Genomic DNA, 24,506 nt, shown 5'->3' with positions numbered 1-24,506 from the left:
CCCAGACCAGGAACATCTGCCATTGCCTTTAGTGGTAACAGATCCTCGCTGTTGCAGGGCCATGGTCCCAATCATGTTCCACATTGGTGGCCCAGGCCAGGACCCCACCATGGTCCCAGGGGGCATCGTTGGCTACTCACATCAGGCTGTTCCTCACTACCCTTGAATCTCCAGGTCTACTTTTCATTGTGCCCACATCCTTCTGTTTTTCTTTCTCTTCCAGTTCTCTAACACTTACTTGCTCCTCTGCTTGCCTGAGGTCTCTGAGTGCCTGGGGTGATCTCAGGTGTGGTCTCATAGTGCTGTGCCCCACTTGTGGATCATGGTACTGGGCAGGGGTCATCTTGAGCATGGTTCGCCCCACCCCCATGTCTTCACAGTAATGGGCTGGTGGGCATCTCAGTCTCACTTCTCAAAGGGAGTGTTCTGCTACTTATCCTTCTGGTGTTCACAGTTCACAAACACTGAGCGGACACATAGCCTCTCACCTCTCTGCCACCTACTGACACACACATGTGACCCAGAGGCTACCCCTGCAATGTCTCTAGGGGCAGAGAGTCTGTTTATTTTCATTTTGACTTTCTGCCATCTCGACTTACAGGAAAATGATTTCCCGGGTTGTTTACTCTTGATAAGAGTTGAGTCTTCTGGTCAAATTGTTGGTGACTGTGGGTCAACATCATATTGTCTGGCCTTTGCCTTTTTGTATGCTTAGACTCATTTTCATTTATTGGTTCTACAATTTTTCTAAGAAAAGGTTTGATGATGCAAACTTCCAGTTTTCTCACAGAGTTCAATTTACATAAGTTATATGGGGAGATTTTTTTCCCCCCAAGCTCCAGTAATTATTACCCAGAAGTTCCAGAGAGGACCTCAGATATTGTTTTTTAAAAAAAAAAAAAAAAAAAAATCCTGCTATGAAGGGTCTAAGGATCACAGAGAGGTTCTCAACTCCCAAATTCCTGATCTGGTAAGTTAATTGACCCAGAACCTCTCAAAGGTCTGGAATAGGGCAAGGGCATTTGTAGTTTTAGAAAATACAATTATGTTAAAAAAAATTGAAAGCTAAATGCGATGGGTCAGGCTTGCATTCTCAGCACTGGGAGGCTAAGCTAGGAGGAGGTTAAGCCACTTCCAGCTTCATAGGAAGTTTGAGGTCAGCCTGGTTTCCTTGAGATTCTGCCTTGCAAATGGGGGAGGCCAGTGAGATGGGTCATTGCATGAGCACACGCTCCACCAAGCGGGATGAGCTGAGTTTGATCCTGGAAGCTCACAGGGTAGGAAAGGAAGCCTAAACCTGCAAGTTGGTCTCTGACCTCCACATGTGTGTCATGGCATGCACATAGCCTGCACATGTATGTGTCTGTTACTTAGTAATAGAGTTATTTCAATTAATATTGGAATGAAAAAGGACTTGTATGTGATTTGGTAAGGAATATGAAGGAAAAGTGGGAATTTCTGGTAAATTGCTACCAGAAATAATTGTGAATTATTTGTTATCTGGTAAATTCTGACACTGTGAATTTATTGTTATCTAGTAAATTCTGACATTGTGGAAAGACACAGATGTGTTTGTCTGCATTTCTGATAGAGCTAAAACAAGCAATCAGAACAACTGAAGCCTTGACGAATTTGACATCCAATGGCAGCTGACATCCACAGTTTGCATGAATGATCTTGGCTCTAGTGCCAGAGCTGGCAAGTGATGCTGCAGACAGAAAAATTGAGACATTACATATGGATGCTTTGTGATATCAACATCACTTGCTCCTATTTGTGACCCACTCCTCCAGCCAGTTATAGTAAACCGATAGTTGACCAGCAAGTTAAAACCACACTTCCATCAGTAGGTGTGTCCTGGATATCCATATAATCAACCACACAAGGAAGGAGAGTGCCCCACATAAAATTTAGGCTGACAGAAAGGAATAGCCCCACCTGAAGGCACTACTCCAGCCTATTGAGAATCTCTAAGAATATCCAAACTGCTTTGTTCCCAAAGTTTGTCTCTCCCTTTACCTAAGGTGACTGCCATTAAAGCCCACTTATTGAAAATGGACAAATACTAGTTCCCTACACATTATTTGGTGGAGATTCAGCTGCTAAAACTCTCTCAAAAACTATAGGTTTCCTGAGAACTAACATGTACCCAATCCTTCCTCCAATGTATGCACGGGTGCTTACATGAGAACCTTTTTCTTTTCGTTCTGTTTTTTTTTTTTTTTTTTTTTTTTTCTGGTTATGTTGAACAGCTCTGCCAAATAAAGCCAATTGAACCATATGAAGTGGCTACTTTTAAAATAATAATTAATAATGATAATTTTATATAGCTGAATCTAATAGTTGAGGTACTAAGAAATGGATGGATAGCTCATATTGGAAACATATACTGAACTGTTTTTCATTACTCCCCTCGAATGCTTGAGGCTCGATAGCTGATGATAAGGAAAGGTTTATTCTGACTTGTGGTTCTGAAGACCCCATATGTAAGAGCTTCAAGTGATGGCCTTACTCCTGGCAAAGACCAGGTAGTACATGACAAGATGTTGAGATGTATATGATAAGTTTACTAGTCTTCTTTCTTTTAAAACCACCAAGGTTATTCCTATCCAGCATCCAAACCCTTCTAAATACCACAGTCAGATTAAATTTCCTCTTTCTTCACGTATCATTGCAGGGATAATCTCAATTCATGAGCCCTCGGGAGCCATATTTTAACTAAATCCACACTGTAGCAGGAGCTAAGACATTGAAATGGGCCAAACCCCATAAGGCACATGCAAATGGTGGCCCTGTTCACAAAGAGCAGGTTAGGGAGTGATGCAAACACTTTTTAGTTGGTGATAAGTGGATGTTGCAAGCTCTGTCTCTCTCCCAGGAGGGATTTTTACCCAGACACATACATAAATGTCTCCTCTCAGCTCCTTCTGATTTTCATTCTCTTTGAATTTTTTGGTGGCTCACCTTTACAATGAGGGCTCTTTCACAACCATATGTAAAAATGTAAACTTGAACAATCCCCAAGGATTCTGTCAACCTTTCCTGCTGTAGTTTTTTTTCGTAGCATTTATTCTTATCTGCTTATCAATTCTGGAATGGAGACTGTGAATGTCAAAGGACTGTTCTCATTCTCATTTCCCTGGGGCATAAAAGGCTTCTTGGCATACCATAAACATCTCTTGAATTAATTAAAAATGAACAGCTGGTGATACCCTGAGCTCTTCTTGGTTGGTATTGAGTCAGTCAGATCTGAGGTGAACAGAGAAGCATATGACAACAGTGACAGGCTTCTCAATTAAGTTATCATTAGCATCACTTCAGATGAATAGAGCCCGGCCTTGTGTGATCACTTTCTGACAACTACAGAGAGCTATCAACCTCAGATCCCTATGAGAAAGTCATAGCTTTCCAGCATCCTTCAGAGAAGGAAAGATGCAGTTGCAGAGAAGTTGTGACCACATAGCTATTTAAAAAGAGAAAAGTTTGAGGGGGCAACTGGAACCATGCCACAGGGAAGGAAGTTCTGTATTAACTGATGATGTGGGGGAAGCTAATCTCAACTGGGATGTTAATATGAAGGGGATCAAAAGTCTTTGCTACTGGGTCTAGAGAGATGGCTCAGTGGTTAAGAGCACTGGCTGTTCTTCCAGAGGTCCTGAGTTCAATTCCCAGCAACCACATGGTGGCTCACAACCATCTATAATAGGATCCAATGCTGTCTTCCGATGTACAGATGTAATGCAGATAGAGCACTTATAAATAAGTGAATGAATGAATGAGTAAATGAGACTTAAAACAAAAACCCAAACAACAACAACAACAAAACCTTTACCACTGATACTCTCTGGCCCTATGATAAGTCCTGTTTTTTGTTGCCAGTGATGAAGGGCAGTACATGGGCTAGTACATGGGCTAGAGTGGCTCTCAACATTTTTGGTGCCCAATGTGGGGCAGCAAGAATGAGAGACCCAGTGAGGAACATTACTGGAAGAAGGATCTGCCGAAAATTCAGAAGTGAAATGAAGGTGATCACTGTGGGAATCTTCCACATCGAGAAAGGTAAGTCATGTTAATGAAAATGGGGCAAGAAATAAGTCAGCCTGAACTCAACTCTCTGTTTTTGTTTTGTTGTTTGCTGCTCACTTGTGTTAATTATCTGCTTTTGTTTCATTGTTTGAATGCTGTCTTTCATGTTCAAAATAAAAAGAAATGTAAATTAGAATGTAAAATACAACCAAAGGTTGATGACGATTTGTCAGAGCCAGATTGTGCTGACCTAGAGGAAGAGGCAGCCTAACATTATGACCCTGAATGGCCCTCTTCCCGAAGGCCCCCTCCCTACGTGCCTCCGCCTCCAAATGCTCCCACAATGGAGATGATGGTTATAGATCCCATAAGGGAGTTACAGGAAAAAATATCTGTTCTTAAACAACAAATAGAGTTAGAAAAAGAGAATTAGGATGTAATTAATCAGCTACAAAATTTAAAGACAGGGAAGATGCCTTGAGAGGTAAACTGCAAAAAATCCCCCAGCTCCTTGCGTTCCTCAACCAGGAGTCCAAAAGCAGTCCCTATCACCTAGCTTAAGATTAGCCACAGATCATCCAGAGAAGGGAGACACTGAGGCTTTCCCTGTATCCGAGACCAGAGACAATCAAGGGGTTGCTTGGAGACATCACACAGAATTTAATTTTCAAATTATTAAGGAATTTAAAAATGCAGCATCACAATACAGTGCTACTGCTCCCTTTACTCTTGCAATTTTAGAGTCTGCCACAGAGGAGTAGCTGACTCCTAGTGATTAGAATACATTAGTGAGAGCAGTTCTTAGTGGTGGTGATTATTTTATTTGGAAATCAGAGTATCATGAGAATTGTAAAGAAACAGCTAGGAGAAACATTCAGGCAGGCAATGGTTGATCCTTTGATGCTTTAGTAGGAGAAGGGCAATTTGCTTCTAGTGATAACCAGATGCAATATGACTCAGGCTTATTTGCTCAAATTCAAAATGCAGCCATGAAGGCTTGGGATAAACTCCCGGTAAAAGGGGACCCTGGTGCATACTTAACAGCAGTCAGACAAGGACCTGATGAATGATTTTCTGATTTTGTTTATTGATTAATGACAACAGCAGAGAGGATTTTTGGTAATGCAGAGGCAGGTGTAGATTATGTGAAACAACTTGCATGTGAAAATACCAATCCTGCCTGCCAAGCGGCCATTAGACCCTACAGGAAAAAGACAGACCTTATGGGGTATATCAGACTCTGTTTTTACATGGGGCCCTCCTACCAACAGGGCTTAGCTATGGCGGCTGCCATGCAAGGACAATCAGTAAGAGATTTTTTTGCCTAGTAGAAACCAAAAGGCCTGTTTTAAATGTGTCAAGCCTGGACACTTTGCAAGAGATTGCAAGGTAGAAAATGAGTTAACCCAGAGACAGCCCAGAAAACAGCCTGGGCTCTGCCCACTTTGAAAACGTGGAAGGCATTGGGCTAGTGAATGTAGGTCCAAAAGAGACTCACAAGGAAACACCCTTTCCCATAATCAGGGAAATGGAAACAAGGGCCAGCTCCAGGCCCCAAACCAACACAAGCCAAAACAGGCTTATTGAGCAGTCAGTGTCATACCAACAAACAACAATCTCTGTCTTAACTTAGTTGAGCAACACCAGGAAGTTCAGGACTAGACCTCAGTTCTGCCACCCACATAGTTTTAACCCCAGAAGTGGGACCTCAGGCCTTACCCACTGGAGTGTTTGGACCATTCTATCCAAATGTGTTTGGTCTGATAGTGGGAAGAAGCAGTACTACTATGCAGGGAGTACAAATTTTTTCTGGAGTAATAGATAATGATTATCAAGGTGAGATTAACGTAATGGCACAGGCAATTCAGAATATAGTCACCATTCCTACAGGAAGGAGGATAGCTCAACTATTGTTACTTCCATTGTACCCTACTAATCACAAATATAAGAATCCTAAAAGAGGAGATCAAGGCTTTGGTTCCTCTGATGCATATTGGGTACAGCCTATAGTTAAACAAAAACCCATGATGACACTATGGCTGGATCAAAAGGCATTCCGAGGCTTGTTTGACACAGGAGCTGATGTGACTATCCTAAAACAAATCGATTGGTCTGCCACCTGGCCTCTGACCCCAACCTTAACCAATCTAAGGGGTATTGGCCAAAGTCAAAATTCACTACAAAGCTCTAAGGTGGTGACGTGGAAAGATAAAGAAGGTAATACAGGGAATATACAACCCTATGTCATCCCAGGCCTTCCTATTAATCTCTGGGGCAGAGATCTGTTATCCCAGTTGGGATTGATTGTGTGCAGCCCTAATAAAGTAATTATGGCTCAAATGATAAACTCTGAACTTTCCCCCAGGGAAAAAATTAGGAAAAAGTGAAGAAGGGATTACTCATCCTACTGAGGTTCATGGTAACACTGGAAGAAGAGGCTTGGGGGCTACTGATTCAGCTACACCCCTAGGGCGTTGTGCAGATCCCATCACCTGGAAGAGGGGCTCACCCGTCTGGGTGGATCAGTGGTCTCTAACCACCGAAAAATTACAAGCTGCTCAATTGCTAGTGCAGGAGCAATTACAGGGAGGACATTTAGAGGAGAGTAACTCTCCCTGGAATACCCCAATATTTGTCATTAGGAAAAAGTCAGGAAAGTGGAGACTGTTGCAAGACCTGAGGGCTGTTAATGCAATTATGGTTAGGATGGGAGCCTTACAACCTGGGCTGCCCACACTGCTGGCCATACCTTTAGGCTATTATAAAATAGTTATAGATTTAAAAGACTGTTTTCTTACTATCCCATTGCATCCTAACAACAGAAAGTGCTTCGCTTTCAGTGTTCCTGCTAAATTTAGAGAACCTATGAAGAGATATCAATGGAAGGTCTTGCCTCAGGGTATGGCTAACAATCTTACCTTGTGCCAAAAGTTTGTGTCTTCCACCATAGAGGGAGTTAGAACCATGTGGAAGCAAATCTATATGATTCATTTCATGGATGATATTTTAATAGCATGAAAAGATGGAAAACAAGTACTCCAGTGCTTTGATGCTCTTAGAACAGCTTTACAGGCTGCAGGATTACAAATAGCACCAGAAAAGGTATAATTACAAGATCCATATACTTATTTAGGATTTCAGATTAATGGTACACGTATTATTAATAGTATGGCCACCTTGAGGACTGATTCCCTTAAGACACTTAATGATTTTCAAAAATTATTGGGAGACATTAATTGGCTATGACCATATTTGAAACTCATGACAGGAGAATTGAAGCCTCTGAGATTCTCAAAGGAGATCCTGACCCTAAGTCTCACAGGGCTCTAACAGAGGAGGATAGAAAAGCCTTACAGAAGGTGGAGTGCTATTTCATCTCAATTTGTAACTCATATTAATTATTCTAAGCCTTTATATTTTCTTATTTTTAACACTAAACTAACTCCTACTGCAGTTTTTTTTTTTTTTTTTTTAGCAAACTGCACCTATATTATGGGTCCATCTTCCCTCATCCCCTAAGAAGGTTCTTTATCCATACTATGTTGCTGTAGCTGATATGATTATGTTGGGCAGAGATAATAGTCAAAAATATTTTGTAAAGGATCCTCATGTAATAGTACAACCTTATACAAGGTATGCAGTTGATTGGCTTATGCAGAGTTCTGAAGTCTGGCCTATTGCATGTGCCTCATTTGCTGGTCAGATAGATAATCATTATCCATCAGATAAATTGATTCAGTTTTGTAATCACCATGAATTCATTTTTCCATCTTGTATTGTGCATGCACCTATCAAGGAAGCATTGCTAGTTTTTACTGATGGTTCCTCATCAGGAACAGCTGCTTATGCCTTTAAAGGTCAAGTAATCTCCTTTGCTACATCATCTGTGTCAGCTCAATTGGTTGAATTACATGCCTTTATTGCTGTGTTTCAAGAATTTCCAAATCAAGCCATTAATATTTATATAGATAGCTCATATATAGCTCAATCTATCCCTCTGCTAGAAACTGCTGCGCAAATAAAGCATTCCTCAGAAGCAGCTGATTTGTTTTTACAGTGCCAACAATTAATTTTGAGGAGAAAGTATAAATTCTTTATAGGACACCTGAGAGCCCACACTGGGCTACCAGGTCCTCTCTCTGAGGGAAACACCAAGACAGAACTAGCTATTCGAGTAGCTGCAGTGACTTTATCAGATCTATTATCTAACTTGGATCAGGCCGTAAAGGCTCATGAGTTACACCACCTTAATTCTGAAACTTTAAAAATTATGTTTAAAATTACCAGAGAACAAGCTAGACAAATCGTTAAACAATGTCAATCATGTGTTACACATTTACAAGTTCCTCATTTGGGCATAAATGCAAAAAGACTGATACCAAACAGTATCTGGCAAATGGGTGTTACTCATTATAATGAATTTGGCAATCAAAAAAAAATATATATGTATGTGTAGATACATACAGTGATTTCATTTATGTGACATTACAATCAGGAGAAACAAGCAAGCATGTGATGACTCATATGCTTGCTACAATTGCTGTATTGGGTGTGCCTTAACAGATAAAGACTGACAATGGCCCAGGCTATACAAGCTCCAGTTTCCACCAATTTTGTGAAAAATTGGGAATACTACATAAAACAGGTATTCCATATAATCCACAGGGCAAAGGGATGGTAGAAAGGGCACATTGAACCATTAAATGTCAATTTGAAAAAATTTAAAAAGGGGAATGGTACCCTACTAAGGGATCCCCCAGAAATATCCTTCATCACATGCTCTTTATTTTAAATTTTTTAACTTTGGATTCTGAAGGAAAATCTGCTGCAGATAGATTCTGGCATCCTGATACCAAAAAGAATTTTGCAACAGTCCTCTGGAAAGACCCATTAACTGGAACCTGGAAAGGGCCAGATCCAATGCTTATCTGGGGAAGAGGTTCTGTCTGCATATATTCTCAAACTGCAGATGCCACACGCTGGCTGCCAGAGAGACTGATTAAACAGATAGACAACAATAACAAATCCAGAAAGGAGAACCCCCTGAGAAGCATATTTTTTTTGCAGGAAACATGAAGATGCTTCTCAATTGCCTTCAAACTGGAACAGATGAACCAGCAAACCTGACTTGGGAAGTCCCCAGTGTGGAAGGAGACATCACCACCTGTACCTTCAGGGTGGCTCTATTGGACTCTCAGTTCCACAACTTATGATTTAGTGAGGGACATTGTTTAGACCCAGGAGAAAACCCACTACACCAGTTACTATAGTTGTTTTTTGGGTTTGAGATTGACAAAAGCAGAAATAGAGATTTCCTTATTTGTTTCTTTAAGATCAAAACTATGATCAGTTCTGTATTTCTATAGATTTAGATTCTGCTATAACACATTTATAAGCAGAATAGAAGAGGCTTATACTTTTTATTCCTCTGATAGAGGGAGTTATGTGTTACCCTTAAAAAGAGTGTTGCTGTTATGCTGACTATTCAGGCATTGTTAAGTCTCTTGTCTCTCGGGTCCATGCTGTTCAACAAACTGATGGATTTTGTACAACAGATAGATGCTATTCAAATGAAATCCATATTACAGGCTGGAAGTAGGGGATTGTAAAACCTCTGTCATCAAGACTAACAAGGATTATCCCCTAACTTACACACTAAGCCAGATAGTCAATGACAGGTAAGAGAACACTTCAAGACCCTTGCCCCTAAAAAGGGAGGCCTCACCATCCTAAGACAGGAGCTCAACCAATGGCTGTTGAGTATCCAAAGACGGGAAAGGGAGGCTGGGGTCATTTGTTTCAACCTAAGACAGGCACGGTTTCCGTACATTTTCCCAGTCTTCCCTTTTGAAAAAAAAATTAAAAAGGGGGACCTGTGGGAAGCCAACAGAATGTGGCTATCATCCTTGCAGCCATCTTGAGCTGTATACTCTGACAACAGACTTGTTTACAATAGCCTACAACAGCTGAGCACACTCTGATAACATCTTGATTAGATGCCCAGGATTTTCCCTTGAGTGTGTGAGACTTTAATGTGTGATTTAGAGAAAAGACCTAAGGACGTGACTTAAGGGTGTGACTTAGGAGTGTGGCTTAGAAGTGAGACATATAAAAGGCGAGAGGCAGACAGAAGAGAGGAGTACAACTTGGAGTAGGAATTAGGCATTGAGGAAGAAGACACTTGGACTAGAGAACTTGGAAGAAGAGTTATTAGGTATTAGGCACTTAGCACTTGGAAGAAGAAACTTGAAACTTGAAGGCACTAGGGACTAGGAACTAGGGACTAGGAACTCAAGACTAGGGACTTGGAGTAGGAAGAGAGACTGAAGAATAAACGGGATTGAATCACACTCTGTCTGGTCTCCATTCCTCGAGTCCATCCTCACTCTCTCTCTCTGGCTGAACCCAGACCCGCAGACCGGAGCTGCTTGGGGCAGTGTAGGCTAACAAGTTAGTCCTCAAGGCTTTTGGCAGTGCGGGTCCCAACATTGACAGAACGGTCCAAGACATTTTGGCCCCCAAACGTGGCATAGAGCGGTTCTCAACATTTTTGGCCCCCAAACATGGGGCAGCTAGGGCTGCAACACAAGCCTATTGTTAAAACATATCCTAACTGCTTTCATCTGGCTATTTTTCACTGGTATGGCCAATTACCACAGTCCACAGTCAGTCTAGATGATTTATTTCAAGCCAGGGCCCTGCACCCATGTTATACAATCCCCAAGGGAAACATAGTAAGCAAATATAAATGGTACAACTCCCCACTGCCTAATAGTGCTGAGGTACAATGCAGATATCTTGAAGTAAATCAGTTTGCATTCGTAGTTTGGAGCACTCCTCATGCTAACTCTCCCACTCTGTACTAGAAAGAAGAGGCAACACAATGATTTTGGCATCCAGCCCCATGATGAACAAGCTAACAGCTGGTGTTGGAGCTACAAAAAAAGGAAAGTAAAAAGAAATCTCACTAGCTTTCCTTTTTGGAAGCTGTTTGCAGATTGTTTTTGTGTATACACGTTCGTGTGTGTTTGTATGTTTGTGTATGTGTGTGTGTGTGTGTACATAGGTTCAGGTGCACATGTGAATGTGTGTGTGTGTGTGTGTGTGTGTGTGTGTATACATAGGTTCAGGTGCACATGTGAATGTGCATGTGTGTGTGTATGTGTGTATGTGTATGTGTGTGTGTCTGTGTGTGTGTGTGTATGTGTATGTGTGTATGTGTATGTGTGTGTATGTGTGTGTGTATGTGTGTCTCTGTGTGTGTGTGTATGTGTGTGTGTGTGTAGGGCAAAGGCAAATGTCAGACATCTTCCTTGATCCTAATGGGGTTATGTACTCTTACCCAGGATTCCCTTTGTCCCCTTGCTTTTGCAGAAGCAGCTTTGGTAGCTTGCTATTTCTAACCCGGGGTCCATTTGAAGAGAAGTTTAAAGAAATATATGCACCCCTCTCTTTGTCTGCTTTGTCATAGGGAGACAGTTTCCAAAATCCTTAATGTCTTGCTTATGTAAGTCACAAGAATATGCTAAAGTATTAAAGGGATATGTTATTGTATTCCCATTGAACACTTCACTTTAAAGGAGGAACTTTCTACTAATAAAGGCTAATTAGAAGCCAAGTCTTTTAGATGACAGATTCAGGAAGCTGGAAGGTTGAAAGCATCTTTGTCAACTGTTTGTTTTTTTTTGTGGCCTCATTGTTTTGCTAGCTACATCTAACTGTCCATATCACAGATACAGTTACAGTGTCTTCACAGAACAAATGGCAATCTTTGGATTATTTCCCGTATCTCTGGGTTAAAAGGTATAAGATTCCTATTCATATTAATCAACAGGGAGTATTTCAGACTCAAGAAAGCACTTATCGCTTGAGCCAGGAGTTGTGAGCCTGTCCTTGGTCCTTTGCGTTTGCTCATATGGTCCATTGGCTTTGAGTAACATTGAGCACATCTATTCAGCCCTAAATCTATGATGCTGTCAATCTACCCACATCTCATTTAGGCTGGGCCAAGTTTCCATTGCTCTGTGATCATTGATTCCCTCCATTTCTATACTGGAATTCCAGGAAAAGGAAGAACATATAAATGGGCCAAAAGTACCCAAAAGATAAGTTTCCAAACTGCGATATTCTTGATGATTTTTTACTAATTGTTGCTCAGCAGAGAATTTCTTTCCTGACATGAGCAATACTTTGTGTTGAAGCCCCACACCTCAAGGGGTAATAGAGCACTAGTGAGTGAGTGTGCTGCTGAGATGCCACTAGAGAAACAGTTTTGGCATATCGAGTTCTGGTTTCATCCAGTGCAGCCGGGTCCATGCAGAGGACCCCTATGAACAACTCTGGTTCTTGCCAAAATCATCCTTGAAGGTTCTACCAGCCTTGGGACAGTCCTCATTAGAGTATAGGCACCAGGGCTGGGCAGTTACCAGAGAGCTTTATATGCTCAGTCTTCATGGGGAAAGAGCCCCAGAGGATAGGTTCTGTTCACTCTGTTGGGTGGATTCCCTTGGCATCACCCCCTTCTCCATAGAAAGAGGCCAAGTGACCATGAGACAGTGGAGAGCACAGCTCCTGTACTGTGTTACCCTTAGTAGACCAACTTCATTGACCTTCAGTCAATGACAACATAGACTTCTTCCACTGTTACCAAGAATAAATACAAGTATTGAACTCTAAAGCCTTGTTAAAAAAATCTGGTTTGATTTCACTCTCCTCAGCAGGCTGCATGTCTGCAGGAGAGCAGTGGTACTGAGCAGGCTGGCTGGCAACTCTTGGTGGTGAAGTTGACTCTATCTGGAATTAACTAAAATCCAAACATGAAGGGCACATCAATGGGAGCTTCTTGCCTGATTGAAAATAGGAAGATTCACTTCTAATCCATATCTTCTTTTATTTTTTATTGGATATTTTTAATTTACATTTCAGATGTCATCCCCTTTCCCCATTTCCCCTCCCTAGAACCCCCATCCCATCTCCCCTCCTCCTTTTTGCTTTTATAACATTTTAATTGCATGCAAGTATTAAGGACAGTTCTAGGTTGAGGAACTAGCAATACAATAGATGCAAATAGTTAAGGAACAAGCAAAACAATAAACACAAATAGTCAAAAAAAAACCAAGCAAGGCAATAAACAAAATTCCATGAACACTCCCATGATCACTGTTTCTAAGGGTTTATCAAGATGACCAAAATATCTGAGCCAACTTCCCTGTCCTAGTCCAAAGCCATTTTCATGTCTGAAGCCTACTACTTTCTTGTTCTAGCCTAAGATTTAGATTCCTACCTGAAATTACTTCCTTGTTTTGGCTTAAAATTTAGATTCCTACCTGAAATTACTTATTTTTTCTAGCCTAATATTTAGATTCCTGCTTGAAATTACTTCTTTGTTCTAGGCTAAGATTTAGATTCCTGCCTGAAATTAAGAGAAGTTATAATGACTCTTGCATTTTTCTTAAATGTGACTAGTTATTCGGACTCAGTCATGGACTGGTCTAGAAATCAATCCAATATTGGAAATAACAGTCTTCATTTGGAAGTCTGGTTCTGGACATTCTCAGACACATATTTGGAAGTTAGCTGCAGTTCTCTACGATGTTAGCAAGAGATAAAGTTGGGGCAGATCTGGATTTCAAATAGGTGTTAGCACATGTGTTAAGGCTCTTTTAATTGTCAAGTTAAAATTACTTTTGTTTCTTCTACAGTATTTAATGTAAGTTGCATTGATTGTACACCTTCTAATTGTGTTTGTGTTTTGAAATCCGGCATGTCAGTTATGGAGGTCTATCAACCAGCTTTTGTTTTATTGCCCTGAGTATCACAGAACCTTGGTATTCTAAAAATAGCTTGCAACTACTGGAAGAAATGAGTCAGGCTTTAAACAGAAGCAAGAGGGTAGTGGGCTTGATTATTGCTGGTATAACAGCTTTAATTACATTAATTGCTAATGCCACTGCTTCTGCAATTGCTTTGACACAAGAAGTTAAGACAGCTACTTTTGTTAATCATTTAGCAAAAAAAAAAAAAAAAAAAAAACAACCGTTACTAATGCATTGGATATACAAGAGGATTTAGATAGGCATTTGGAACTATGGATTTATGGCCTATATCGTATTCAAATTCTTGGAAAGAGGTTCAGAATGTAAGAGTAAGGAGTCATCTTGAGTGTCATGCCAAATACCATTGGATTCATGTTAGTTCTAAAATGTACAGTGATAGTCATTATAATTAGGAAAAAGTTTAAATACACATGCAGTGTATGTCATAATTCTAACACCTCTCTGGATGTTTTAATTTTGCATAGTGAGCTTATGAATTTAAAGAATGCTGCTCTGCTGAGTGTTGATGCAGCAGATACTGCTGATAGAATTACCCATGACCTGAGGTCAGTATTTCTATTTTGGTCAAGTTTCAAGAATGGCATATATAGCTTGATTATACTAGCCTTTTTTGTCCTGGGAATACTTTTATTCCTGCCCATCATGTTAAAGCTTGTCTTTAACAACATCAACATGTTGGCAGCCAAAGAACATGGCTTGAAACTGAAAATGGACCCCCCCCCCCCCAGATAGTTATTAAATTAACAGGCTGGCAAGCCAAGGGCAGGTAAGATTCTTCACAGAGCCTTACCAACCTAAAACATAAATGCACTGCTTTTGATAATGCATATTCCATGACAGTAACGAAGGAGTTTTTGTCAGAATGACCTAAGACAGGCTCAGTCTTATTAATAAAATAAAAAAGGGAGAGAGGCAGAGAGCCTTTTGGGGCTGCTTGGCAAGATTCTAACATGGGCCAAGAACAAGGAAATGGGCTGCTTGGCAGGAATATGACATTGGCCAAGGACAAGGAAGTAGGCTTCAGGCAGAAATCTAATCCATATCTTGAGGCAGAAAGACACACAGCTTTAGTCTGTTCCATATCTTTTGCTGGAAGCCTATATAAGTACTTAGAAGGAGAACACTTGCTTGCTCCCTGCTTGCCTTCATCTTGCTAGCAAGTTCATTCCTTCTCTGATATAAGAAACTACTTCTTCAGGATTCCAGTGTATACTGAAAAATACCTGAGATATCCAGCCTTGTGGATGGAGCAACTACTGGATTCTTAGACTTTCCGTTCACAGCCAGCCATTGTTGGATCAGCTGGACCACAGCCTATAAGCCATTCTAATAAACCCTCTTTGGGAGGTCCAATCTTAGAATGAGGAGGGTCCTGAGAAAGGGGTGAGTGGGAGCAGAGCTGATTCAATAATGACTCGAAGTCAGTAGTGGATACAAGCTGTCAATTCAAGTGCTCTCTTTGGCTGGTCATTCTCATTATTTTAACCAGAGAGCCTGAACCTAGTCTTTTATTTACTAAAACTTCATCATCAAAGCTTAACCATTGCTAATCGCTTTTTATAAATTCTTCAATTTATATAAGTTCTAAAAATCCAGTATGATTACCCTCAATCCCAATTCCTTTGTATTAGAAACTAAATACAAAGGAAAAGCACATTTCCCTATGGTCTTTCCATAGCCTGTTCTTCACGGATAGCTGGGCACAGCACTTGCAGTTTCCTGGTACAGCAGACAGAAGACATTACAGTAGCTATTTTCATCTAAGCACAGAAAGGTAACAGACTACTGAGGTTAAAATCATTTCTTACAAGTTTTTAAAATATATGTAAGTAATGCAGCTAGCTCCTTCTAATATTTCTCTATGCCTCGTCATCTCTTTCAAGTAGCTAAGAGAAAAAATACTTTTTATGTGCTTATACATCATCTTTTAATTCTCTAGTCTTTGTTTCCTTATCCTAGCAATTCCACAGCCTCATGTCCAAAACTGACAATCTCTCCATAAACAGTTAGCTCACTAGCACATCATCCCTTCCCATTAATCCATACTCTTTTTCTAATATTATTTCTTTCTGGATCATACACAAGCCTTCCTCCTATAAGATAAACCCATCTGTCATTCGCTTGTTTTTTTATTATTGTTGTTTTTGTTTGTTTGTTTTTATAGATTCCTCTTTCTTTTCTTATCCATGCCTTTTCTTCTTGAGACACTTTAACTCTTGATCCCTGACGTCCTCAAGTTCACCCTGGCTAATGAATGCAGCAGTCCTTGGACCAGAGGACACACATCTCCTCATATAGTTTCAAAGTTAAGGCCAAGTCAAATAATGAGCAATTTCTATAAAGGGCCATCTTGGTTTTTATGGCCTCTGTGATTATGTTGTCTAGATCCTTTCCCATGGTTCTAAGGGCCAAGCAGAAGGCCTGCTCCTCTTCCTCCACAGCCTCATGACCACATCAATTCCTGAGAACCGCATCTGTTTAATTTATTATGGAGTGATTAGCTCTGAGTAATAGGGGAGATACATTCCCCAGAAAGAGAGATTGAAAGTAAAACAAATAGAAGGAACAGCAAATCAGCTTCAGGGCAACAGCAACCATTAATACACATGGGGATCTACAGCTTGATGATGCTCCAGGGGCAGGAACTGTGTCATGCTTCCCCTTAGGCAGCCATTCCAGACCTGGTGCCCCTTTCTATGTATGTATAGAGATATTCATTCTATGAGTTCTGTTACTCTGGAGAACTCTGACTAATACAGTGAACGAGTGGACATCTGGGAAGAGGAGCGAGCAGTCATTGTGTCATCTCCCCAGCTAATGCAGCTGTATTTCCTGGAATCTCTGCCCATCTGGATGCAACAGTTTGATTACCCTGACAAGTCTGCAGTCTTCATGGGCCTTAGACTAATTCATTCCAATCTTTCATAGCAAATTAAATCACTCTCATCACGATTACAGTAGAATGATAAACACATTGAAGAGTTGGGACAGTCCATGCTGAAGGGTGGTTCAGCAGTGCCATTCACTGGGAAAGTAAGCAAAGTCCAGATATCTACTCCCAACCCAGAGCTCTAGATTAGTGGCCTTTCCAAGAGCCCAATGTTCAAAAGCCTTTAAGAAAGGGTGTATCTAAAGAGTTCCTAGTAGGAAGAATTGATGGAGTACCTTCCTTGAAGGAGTGTGACTTTTAAATTTCAAGAAAAAATGCAATTGAAAGTGACCTTGATGCCCCACCCATACTGAGGAGCTGCTGGTAATAGGTAGCTAATGGGTGTGGGAAAATCACTCTTTATTGAGGGTGTGCACACTGGTAGGCTTTCCCATGCTTCATTGCCAGGCTACATATGCATGTACCTATGTGCAGTACCAACTTAGTGGACTATCCAATAAACAAACACATGAAGTTGAGAGGGGTGTGAAGGGGATATGGGGAGATTTGAAGGGAGAGACAGGATATGATCATATTTCATTGTGTTCACATATGAAATTTCAAAAAATAAGAAAAATTTTTAAAAAGAAATAAATGCCAATTAAAGACTAACGTCCAAAAGTTGGAAAGCAATCCCTGATTTCAATTCTAAAAAGACAATGATTTACTGACTTAAGAAAGAGGCTGTGCTCTGACTGAGGCTATTTACCTAGAAAAAACTGAGCATTAATGATCACTAGGAAGTGTAAGGCATATGAAACTCAAACATATTCATAAAAGGAAGATGTTTCACTGTAGAATTTGTGAGCCACAGTGTCTATATTTCCCATGTGAAGTAATTGTTTTGTTTTTTGCTTCTGTAGGTGGAAGAAATCCTGTAAAGACCTTGTTAAAAGGACTGAAGCCCTGAGGGCCAGCAGGAAGAATTGAAACAGGCAAACTCATGAGGTAAAATGTTGGGGGGACCCTCTAGAATGTACTAGAGACCTGGGAGTGAGAGACTCTCAGGACTCAAAGGGAGGGACCTTAGATGAAATGCCTGACAGTAGGGAGAGGGAACTTATAGAGCCCACATTCTGCAGAAAGACAGGGCATCAAAGGAGGGAGGAGGTTGCCATCCCACAGTCAAAACTCTGACCCATAATTGTTCCTCTCTGAAAGAACTGCAGAGATGGAAATGGAGAGGAGCTTGAGGAAAAGGTCCAATGACAGGCCCAAAGAGGGATCCAGCTCAAGGGGAGGTCCCAACTACTGACACTATTACTGAGACTATGGATACTCACAAAAAGGTACCTATCATGACTGCCCTCTGGAAGACCCAGCAAGCAGCTGAAAGAGTCAGATACAGATATTTGTACCCAACCAATGGACAGAGGCTGCTGACCCTTGTGGTTGAATTAGGGAAAAGATACAGATATTTGTACCCATCCAATGGACAGAGGCTGCTGACCCTTGTGGTTGAATTAGGGAAAGACTGAAAGAAGCTGAGGAGGAGGGCGACCATGTAGGAAGACCAGCAGTCTCAATCTGGACCCCTGAGATCTCTCAAACACTGAACCACCAAAACGGCAGCATACACCATCTGATATGAGGCCCCCAGCACATATATAGCAGAGGACTGCCGGGTCTGCATTCAATCAGAGATGATGCACCTAACCCTCAATACACTGGAGGCCCCAGGGAGTTTAGAGGTCAGGGTGGGGAAAGCGGGGTAGACACAGCCTTGTGGAGACAGGGGTGTGGGTTGGGGGTATGGGATCTGGAACAGTCAAAGGGTGGATGTGGGGGAAGGAATAAAATCTGGAGTGTAAATAAATAAATAATAAATAAAGATAAAAAATAATTTTCAGAGTTCTCTCCCAGATATTAATTTTTTATGCCAAGGATCAGTCTATAACTTGAACAAGAATATGAAGTGATTTAGAAATGGTGGTTGTGACGGTTTGTATATGCTCGGTCCAGGGAATGGCACTATTTGGAGGTGTAGCCTTGTTGGAGTAGGCGTGTCAATGTGGGAGTAGACTTTAATACCCTAGTCCTAGATACCTGGAAGCCAGTACTCTGCTAGCAGCCTTTAGATGAAGATGTAAAACTCTCAGATTCTCCCACACCATGCCTGCCTGGATGCTGCCATGCTCCCACCTTGAAGACAATGGACCAAACCCTGAACTTGTAAGCCAACCCCAATTAAATGCTGTCCTTATAAGAGTTGCCTTGGTCATGATGTCTGTTCACAGAGGTAAAACTCTAACTTAAGACAGTGGTTTAAATGTCCAACATTTGAAAAACATTTTAGAAGAGCCTGGGCTTTGTCCAGCCACCTCCCTTTGTCATCCCAAGAACATCCCATTGATTTAACCTTTCTAACTGAATTCATAGTCAGTGACCAACTTCATGCTATGTCCATTTCACAACAGTGGTCAAAGCAAGGATTGTACTTTCCAGGTTAGATTTTTTTTGAAAGTTGATATTTATTAAGAGCTTGTTGAGGGCAAATTAACTTAGGGTGGCCCTCTGACCCATGATGTGCCAGCGCAGGTGTGTGAATCAAATGTTGAATTTCAGTGTCCTGGAAGCTGAGCACACGTCCTGTGTTTGTAATTCCTGCCACTTGGGAGACTAAGGTGGGAGAATTATACGTGCAGAGCCAGCCCAGACAGTGTAATAAGAACTGGTCAAATGTCATCTCCCAGATGTTTGAGTGATGGACAATAGAATTGAAGTGGTTATGGTCATTTGTCATATTCACTGTTCATCTCTACTTAGTATTACTATTGATATCAGCAGATGTTGAGTTCAGTGGACACTCTGGAGGAATTCTAGATTCTTGTGTTCCTGAACAAGAAACTGGACTAAGACGTTGGGTAGAAGCAGAAGCCAGAGACAGTTTGCTAGGAAAAGATGGACTTCCAAGGGAGGAAGAAAGTTGTTTAGCAGTTCAAATATCAAATACTGTACAACAGGCAGGGACTTTACTTCACAGACGTGAGCTTTCTGATTTACTTCTAACATGGGATTTCTGAGACTTGCTCTATTACAGGTTTCCATAGCATTTAAATGTCTCATTGGCATTTAAATCTTCACCCGAAAGAGAAAGAGTGTGTATTATTATGAGTTACTGTGAAGTGCCTGTATGTCAGTGGTCTCAATTGGAAATGGAGAGGAAAGAGAAAAGCAGAAATAGAAGCCACTGTCATCAGATGAAAGCCCTCTACCAATTCCCCTTGAAACCATAACATATAGTGTGAGGTTTTCCCTGATGAGGGAAGACCAGTAGAACTCAGCCAGCAAACACAGAAGGATGGATCATGGTGGAGAAATGCCAGCTTCACAGGCAACCGTGGGAGGGCCATGTGCCTCTTATTTGGGAACTGTTGCCCTTTTCATAACTTCTCTGTGTGATTCTAAGTACTTCCTATAGATTGTGTGCTTTCCTCTTCTTCTTTTGAAAAACTTTATCTATCTATTTATCTATCTATCCAATCAAAGAAAGATTTGTGGCTTCAAAGTTGAAAAGAGTTTCAGAACTAACCAGTACTGGGGAGCAGAGCTGGAATTTTTTATTAAAGATATTTTAATAAGGCTTAATTATGAAGATTAGGAGAAAGAGAGCCTCTCAGAAGAAATTAAGATATGTCTGAGAGTTTGAGCTTTCCAATAAGTCACAGAAAGTAAGATGTGCCTCGGTGTGAGTACAGTAAACTTGACACAAACTCTAGTCCCCTGGGATATAGAAGCCTCAGCTGAGAAATTGCCTCTATAGGACTGACCTATAGGTCTATCTGTGGTATGCTTATTACTGATTAATATGGGAAAGCCTAGTCCACTGTGGGTAGTGTCATCCCTAGGCAGATGATCCTGAATTATATAAGAAAGCAGGCTGAGCAAGTCATGGGGTGCAAGCCAGTAAACTGTTCTTCAATGGCTCCTGCCTCTGCTCCTGCCTGAGTTCATGCCATGAATTCTCTCAATGATAGACTGATTCAACCTGTGAGTCAAATAAACCCTTTCCTCCCACCGTCCACCTCTGCCATAATATTTTTTCATAGCAATTGGAAACAAACTAGGGAAGAGAATAAGCAGTTGTGTTAGCATTGGCCACATATACCCTTTTGGCAGCTCACAGGTTACTAAGACCTTTCCCGTCATGATAAGAGGAACACAAGGTGGCTCCAGGGATACTTTGAATGGAATTAAAATCTGCTGAAATAAAACTGGAAGTTATTAAGGTTATACAGGAGGTTTTAGTTCATGTCCTTTCTCTGTAAATGGAATTCCCGCTGAGGTTTCTAAACAATGCCAGGTTCGTGGATGGGAAGGGAAAGGGGCCTCAAGCAGTTGCTAGTTACTCTTATACCAATGGCAAAGGGTTCAGTTAGATCCACAGGATGGTGTCTCTCTGCTTTCTCTCTTTTCATGTCCCCCCACCAAATTTCCTTCCTTTTTCTATCACTTTACCCACAGTTATATCCTTCATTCTGTACAGAAAATGAAACAGAAGTCAAGGAGGGGAGAGGATCCAACCAACTGCTTTTAATTGGGACAGAGGGAGACTGTGTGTGTGTGTGTGTGTATGTATATCCATATATGTGTGTGTACATAACAACCTTAATAAAAGCAGAGGTCATGAATTCGAAAGAAAGCAAGGAAAAGAAGAATATACAGATGGGTTTTACAGAGATGAAAGAGAAGGAACAAATAATATAACTATTTCATAATCTCAAAAATAAAAGAAGTAATTATAAAAAGAACAGGAGTATATTCACTGTTTAAACCTCTGGGCTTGGTAGGGTCTTTCTCTATAGAACATTAGCTTGTCTTTCTCCTCACCTTCTACCTGGATCTTGACCTTCTGGCCCCATGTCTTCATTGTCCTTTTACCCCAACAGATCAGGTTAAAACCAAAACAGAGGCACTTAGGCTCGAATTTCACCTCTTGAAATTGTTTAGCCGATTTTAGAGAAAGTCAGGATTATACGTTAACAGCCAGTTTTCCTAAACAGACCAGAGACAGTTGTCAGGGCAACCGAGTTCTCTCCACCTGGATCCTTACCTGAAAGGTAGTTTCCTTTTGTTCTGTCTCCTATGCTGGCCTTACAAGAAACTTAACACTGAGATGAGCCATCTGTTTTCTCTTTCAGCCTTTGTCTACAGACCAAGCCTTCCTCCTTGTCTTATTTATTCTGTCTTATGGAATGAACTGTTACCAAGTCTAGACTAAAAGTAAAGCTAGAAATCTTTAAATGAAATTATTGTGACTTTTTTTTTTTGGTTCTCTAATAGTAGTGACATATACATTTCTGTCACTCAGCATGTTTGTTTTATGTCACAGTATTAAATACTTACTTTAATAGTGGTTTTTGATATCTTTTACTTCTGATTGGGAAAGTAGGTTTTGTTTGGGAACTGATCCATTACTACCATTTGTGAGCACATGGAACAAAGGCACTCTGGCTCGAATTTATCAGACCATCTGTTTTAGTCACTGTTCTGTTCCCATGAAGAGAAACATATGACCAAGACAACAACGCTTAGAAAGAATTTAATCCCGGGCTTGCTTACATGTTCAGACAGTCCATTAACATCATCGTGGGGACACAGTGAGAGCAAGGCACCACTCAGCTCTGGAACAGTAACTGAGAGCTTCATCCTTTTCAGGCAGACAGCAAGACCACGGTTAGCATGGGCTTTGGAAACCTCGAAGCCCATCCCCAGTGACACACTTCCTCCAACAAGGCCACACCTCCTAATACTCAAACAGATGCAGGCCCTGATGACTAGGCAGTCAAACCTGTGGGCTTATGGGCTTACGTCATTCTTATTCAAACCACCACACCTTCTAAGACAGAGCTTGCAAAACTAAGAAGACATGAAGCCTTTCTAACCTTGCAATTCCACTTCTAAGAAACTATTCTTTATAAGTGAGAAGAATTACATAGGAACACATGTAAACAACATTTTCTGAAGCATGGTTTGTATAGCAACAAAATCAAAATTGCAAGGAACGAAAGCCAAAAAAAAAGCCAAAAAAAAAAAAAAAAAGCCAAATTGAAGTTCCTAGTAGTTTTAAGCTATGATAAAGTTATAGAATAGAATTTCGTGTAGCTATTTTTAAAAACCTATATCCATTAACTCGAGAGTTCTGCCCTCTTCTCCCCTATTATGAAAGCTGTGTCTGCAATGAGACAGAGTTCAACCTTAATTGATCATGGGCAGCCTATAGACACCCTGAAAACAATGGTTTTCAAAGTTCAGCTGAGGTGTAAGCATGCACTCCTAGCTATTTGGGAAGGGGTTGAGGCAGGAAGATCATAAGTTTGAGACGTGCCTTGGGTATAGAGTAAGTTCAAGGCCAGCCTCTGCAAGTTAATAAGACTCTATCTCAAAGTGAAAAGCAGGCTGGAGGATAGCTTGCTGGTGTATACGTAGTAGGTAAGGCACCCTAGCTTCTACCCAATCCCACTCCCAAAAGGTGGGCTGAGGGCAGTGGAAGAATTACTTTATTCTAGTGGAGAGCAGAGACCTCTGGGCTTGTCATCCGACCATCTCATTGTGTAGATTCCTATGTTTTTGCAGCAACCTGCACTGCAAGTGATCTGCTGGACAGGATCCAGATACACTGTTAGCACACTACAGACCTCTGCAAATAGGCCTCCGCTGGACTAGTTTCCTCTGAATGACAAAGCATTCTTCCTGGGATCCTTTGTCTTGACAAGCTCACTGTTAACCGTTGCATCTCCATATTCTGTGACAGCTTTTGCTCCTATGAACTGAGGGGGGGGGGCTTATTCTGCATATGCATTTGCTCCTCTGCTTACACACCAGACACCAGTCCACTGTCTCCCTGGACCCCTGCTGCATCACTCTCCTCATCCACACCGAGTAGTCAGAAGTGACAGGGACAGTCCCAGTGTCCTTACCTTCTCTTTGTTGCCTCTTATGTGCTTTCCTCGGTTGGTTATGGTAGGAGGCTACTGAGAGTGATCAGGGAAAACCCCATTTCAAGCTATAAACATAATTCAAAGATACTTCTGGAGTCCATTACTCATCTCCAGTGAGTGGACAAGGCAGTTCAAACTAATTGAATTTAATTAGGTAATTTTAAACTGACCATACCAACCTTATTTGGTGCCTGCATCTATCTGGGTAAAAAGGGCAAGACTGCCCTCTGCTGTCTGAAGGTAAGCTTTCCATTTATTTATTTTTCATACCTACATATGCCCAGGGTCATTGATATTGACTATCAGTAGCCAGAGGGCAGTGTACTTCAATTAATTACAGCTTAATACTGCTGTAGAGACATAATGCACTTGGAGAAGCAGAAAACTTCAAAAACTATCCCTTAGGAAGCCAGCTTTACTCAAGCCTCCAGGAAAGGACTACCTGTTTCTAAATCAACACACATCCAGTCTGCTGTGAATCTGATCTAAGTCGCATTTTCTCTTTTTCACTCAACTCGTTGTTTTGCTTAGTCTGCTCATCTCATTAGACCCACGACTGCTTGTGTTCCACTGGCCCAGGTACCTCTCCTCTGGACACCTATCCGTCCATTCCTCCCATTCTCCATAGCCCTCCCTTCAGGATTTTGCAGCCTCCTCCCACCACACAGTCAACACTCCCTCCAGAGAGAAATAGGCCTTGGTTTGGGGTCTTTTTTGTCTTCAGATGAGCAAGGATCACATTCAGTTAGTTCACGGCCAGGACTAGTTCTATTG

At 41.2% G+C, this 24,506-nt stretch overlaps 1 non-coding gene across 1 annotated transcript; it reads right to left on the bottom strand.

Annotated features, from left to right (window-relative positions):
• Positions 1 to 420: 420 nt before the first annotated feature.
• Positions 421 to 555, bottom strand: LOC117724086 (small nucleolar RNA SNORA17). The gene has a single exon (XR_004608774.1). It is a non-coding gene; the product is annotated as a small nucleolar RNA SNORA17 (small nucleolar RNA).
• Positions 556 to 24,506: the final 23,951 nt, after the last annotated feature.

This window comes from Arvicanthis niloticus, chromosome 19 (genome assembly GCF_011762505.2).
Source record: "Arvicanthis niloticus isolate mArvNil1 chromosome 19, mArvNil1.pat.X, whole genome shotgun sequence".
NCBI lineage: Eukaryota > Metazoa > Chordata > Mammalia > Rodentia > Muridae > Arvicanthis > Arvicanthis niloticus.
The sequence above is the reverse complement of the archived record's forward strand: the minus strand, read 5'-3'. Positions and strand labels throughout refer to the sequence as shown.